Raw genomic sequence first — 4,809 nt, 5'->3', positions numbered from 1 at the left:
ATCTGTGAAAGACCTGACTGGTCTCCATGGGGTACCTCGAACCCCCTGAGAATTCTTTTCACACGAAACAAAAATGGATAGATGGTGGACCCGTCCATAAATGTGCTCGTTAAAATCGGGATTTCTCACTGTCTGCGTTCCCCTGCCAATTTACGAGAAAACGCGATCCATGTGTGAAATTTTCCTTTTCCCTCTTAAAATATTATTATTTAGTATATAAAATAATGTCATTATTAAAGTAAAGAAATCAAAATCTCTGCAAAGATTATATTTACTTCAGTAATCAGTATTTTTTTTCATAATTTCCACCCTCTTTTTTCGAGAAAAATGAAATTCTCTTATTATTTGATTAATTGAAGAAAGTTATTACACTGGCAAGTAATTTATTTCATACACACTTTTTACTTTTAATAAATACTTTGAACCTAAATGAGGCTAATGATGATATGTAATATATATATATATGGACAACCCACGTGTTGGAATGGCGTAAAAAGCAGTATTTGGATCGATTATGCAATTGGAATAATGAGTTCGTTGCTGCGTGCAAAAGGGAATGCTGACCCCACACAGACAGATACGCTTTGCTTATCGCAGCGAACACGCGTAGTGGTGATTAACATTGATATATCACAGATAAACATCGCCCCTCTGTCGGAGGCGCGACGATAGAGCAACGTCGAGTACCCTTGCAGTAACAATCGCGAAACATGCACAAGATGCATCGATAATTTATGGTCTGAAATAAATCATGAAATATGCGTAATAATTATGCATAATATTTTTCTATTCTTTTATTACTATTTTTTTATTTTTCTATTCTTTTTTTTTTTTTAACCAAACTTCTGAATTAAAGTTTAATTTATAAATGCTTTCTAATTAAAAAAAGTTTGATTAAGACTTCGCGTTAATAATACTTTGCCAAGTCGAAATTGTTCTAAGTTTAAATATTTGAAATATGTGTTTTGTTTAAACTTATATTTTTTTATTAACAGTTAAAAGTACCTCCGTTTACTTTTAAATTATGTTTGCTAATTTTTTATATCCGATTAATTCAATTATCAATTGTTATCAAGCTTTTTTTTTTAATATTTTCTGTAATTTAACGTAGAAGATAAGTGAAAGATGTTCTTTTTAAACGCCTCAAATATATGTACAATAAATATCATAATTTCGAATAAAATATCTTCGAAATGTCTTTGAAATATTCTTTCAATATTTATGTTGTTTAAAAATTAATGCTTACGCAATAGTTTTATCTCGATACAGTCCACATCTTCCCCAGCGCGATTAATCACAGATCGCAGACCTTTTCCGCAGGCAGAACAATATATGTATATAGATGACTTTGAACGGCAGTTTTCCGATACAGTCGATCGATCTTGTCTTTCATCGATCCCCCCTCCGCGTATCGACGACGACGATGTCAACGAGCGGTCGTTTTGCCGACCGAAGGACGACGAAGGGGGTGCGCGATTACTCCGATGGTGGCGGCCGGCCTCCTAGAATCGATATCGAGAGCCACACGCGAAATTGCCGGCTCGCCCGCCTATCCACGCCGCACAAACACCCTCGCGCGCATCCCCGCGCTGCTCCGAGGGTCGACCCTCCGACGGACACGAAATTACCCTCCCGCCAAGGGAGAATGTTTATGAGAGTCGGGACGCTAAGAAACCGACACTATTCTTACGTCTGCCTTTTTCTTTCCCGGCCCTTTTTTTTCTTTTTCTTTAGTGAACTAGAGGTATATATAACTTTTAATTTCTTGTTTATTAAATCTTTAGAAGTAAATCCGTAACTGCAACGTGTGCATTTTTCGAATTAACTTTACGACAAGAAATAAACGCTCTTTCTCACGTTCTCGATCGTTTCCTTAGAATCAACGTTGTCAACACCGCGACGCTAAAGACACCGTGAAGACTAGGCGTACCACTGGATAAACTGAAATCGAGTTTAGAATTTAAACAATTTATTTTTCTTTGCAAAACAGTCTAGTCGAATTGTTCACGGATATCGCTACTCCCTCGTTTCGAATTATTCCGTAAAATCGGAATGAGACGTGTGATCGACGCGAGATTTTCTTCGTCGGCGAGGGATCCCGCGGAAATGCGAAACAGGGAGCAACTGCGATGGGGCGACGCGCACATCGCGACTAAAGCCGGGGTCGCCGGCCACCCCTCTTTCTCTGTCGGATGGGGTCGAATCGCTACCGCCGCCGCCGCCGCCACCGCCGCCGTCGCCGCTGCCGCCCCCGCCTGCACCCCCGTTCGACGGGGTGCGCCTCGGGGATGAACATTATGACAGAAGGTTGGCTCCTATGAATGAATGTCCGATCTATACACAACGTACTACGCCGTTGCGTGTTTTCAAGCCGAAAACTCGAGGCGGATTTTGCCGAGGGTGGGCAATTCGGATTCCCAAGGAACAGCGAAGAAGTGATTGCGAAGGCGCCAAAGTCGGGGGTGGCTTTCAGCAATATATCGGCACTAAGGAAGCGGAGGGTAGTGTTCATAATACTGGACGGTCAATGTGATGTTATATGTTTCGAAGAGGGGAAGAAAGAATAATTTGTACATTAAACATAGATATATAAGATGAATACATCTTCTTTTCTCCCTTGTAATGATATATTAGGGGTGTCCTCTGAAGTTTAACATTTATGCAATAAAAATATTACAATATTATGAATATATACATATATATAAAGATAGAAGAAGAATATAATTAAATTAAATAAATTGAAAAATTCAAAGACTCTTTATATAACAATAATCAATAACGTTAAAAAGGGCGAAGTAAGAGTCAAATTATAAATTATCTAATTTGATATTTAAATTAATTTAATTTAATATATATATACGTATATATATATACATATAATTTATATTATATATTTTTTTTTAATTAGGTTGATTAAATATCAACTTAGACAATTTAATTATATTCTTCTTCTATCTTTAATAAACAATTAATCTTTTCTTAATAATCTGCAAAGATAAAACCTGATTAATCATGTAAATCTTTATTAATTCCATTAATATTATTATTAATAATAAATATATATGGTATGTTTATTGAATTTATTATATTATATTAAATTACATCATGTAACATACCTTTATGTCTATGTGATATAATATCAGTAGCGTAACTACAGGGGGGCAAAGGAGGCTGCGGCCTCAGGCCCCAAGAATCGTTGGAGCTCTTGAAATTTTATTTTATTTTTAGTTCCATCCAATACCATTTGTCTTAACTTAGAAATTGTTTCTAGTAGATCTCTACAGCGAAAGATATGACTAATGCAAAAATATTAAAAACGCCTATTTTAGCAATTTTTTTAGAGGTTTTCTCAAAAACTTAACGTGATATGTCATTTTACAGTCAATGCTAAAATTTTATCAGAAATAATAAAATTTAATAAAACTTAAGGCAAAAAAGATCTTATTTTGTCGATTAATGTTATCATTTTAAATATAATTATTTGATAGTTAAATTAAAAATAAAATTCCAAATTTTTATTGCAGTTGCACTTTACATTTCGCTCTGTTTCTGATATAATACTCTGTTATTGTAGTAAGCTAATTTGATGTTTGCGTGTCGTGCACGATCTATCTGTTTTTATCAATTTTTTTAACCAGAAGAATTTTTCTTTCTCTAAATTAAAATTATATATATTTACATTTTTGATATATATATATATATTTATTTTCTCTGTATTATTTTATATTTAAAAGAAATACATATATATTATGTATTGGTACATGATTGGATTTTTATTTTGTGATATTTAAACAATCTAATTAATGAGGAAAATGTATTATAACTACTCTCTTCAATGATAGGGTCTTTAAAAGGCTTTACTCCCGAATCCAAATTTTGAAGTTAGGCCACTATGTAATATACATATATTTCTAATTATATTATAAATATGCACAGAGAATTATTATATTTTATAAAAAGTTTAATAATTTTCTATCTGCATACTTTCTTTTCAATCAATTATTTAACACCTTTTTATTTTTTAAATAAAAAGAGAAATTTGCTGATAGAAATAATCACAAATTCTTCATTTTTTCTTCAATATATATATATTTTTATACAGTTCTGTTCCATTTTTACAAACGAAATTGTAAAGATCCACTTTTGTAAACAAGTACAAGAATTGCAAAGAGAGTGCGTTAAAGAATATTTTTTACAGAATTCCATATTTCATGTTCTTTAATAAATCATGGGATAACGAGACAACTACGATAATTATCGTGGTAATGCTTGAACAAACGAGAGTTTGAGTGCTTAACTTCCCGGGGCGCGAGCCACTTCTACGCAGCCCTTCGTAGCTGCAATCCCAAAGAGAATAGAGGGTTATTGCAGGGAGGCATACTCAACCAATTAACGACTGCAGCCCTCATTTAAAAAGCATCCTTTTTCTTCTGCATTGAATTTTTTCTATTTATTGTGTGTCTGTTTGAGGAGGGAGCGGCATTCTTTTCGTCCCGATACTTCTTCTTGCGTTTCTCGACGGCGACGATAGTACAGCTTGAATAATCGATACTTCCAGCATTTCTCTGCCACTGCACACACACGGTTATCGGCGTCTACGAAACCTAATTGCGCGGTGTTCCGAGAACAAAGGAATCAGTGGTTCTTTATGACGAGCAACTATAGGGTGAATGTCCCTTTTTAACGCAAACCCTCGTTTTTCGATTCAGTTCCGTATTTCTGTATGCTTGCAGTCAATTACGGAGAAAAACATTACACAAATAAAAAATATAACTTAGATAAGAAGAAATTTGAAAAACTTGATTTTTG

The sequence above is a fragment of the Cyphomyrmex costatus genome, unplaced genomic scaffold (genome assembly GCF_001594065.2).
Source record: "Cyphomyrmex costatus isolate MS0001 unplaced genomic scaffold, Ccosl1.0 scaffold223, whole genome shotgun sequence".
In the NCBI taxonomy this organism is placed as follows: domain Eukaryota; kingdom Metazoa; phylum Arthropoda; class Insecta; order Hymenoptera; family Formicidae; genus Cyphomyrmex; species Cyphomyrmex costatus.
This window is presented reverse-complemented; position numbering follows the sequence as displayed.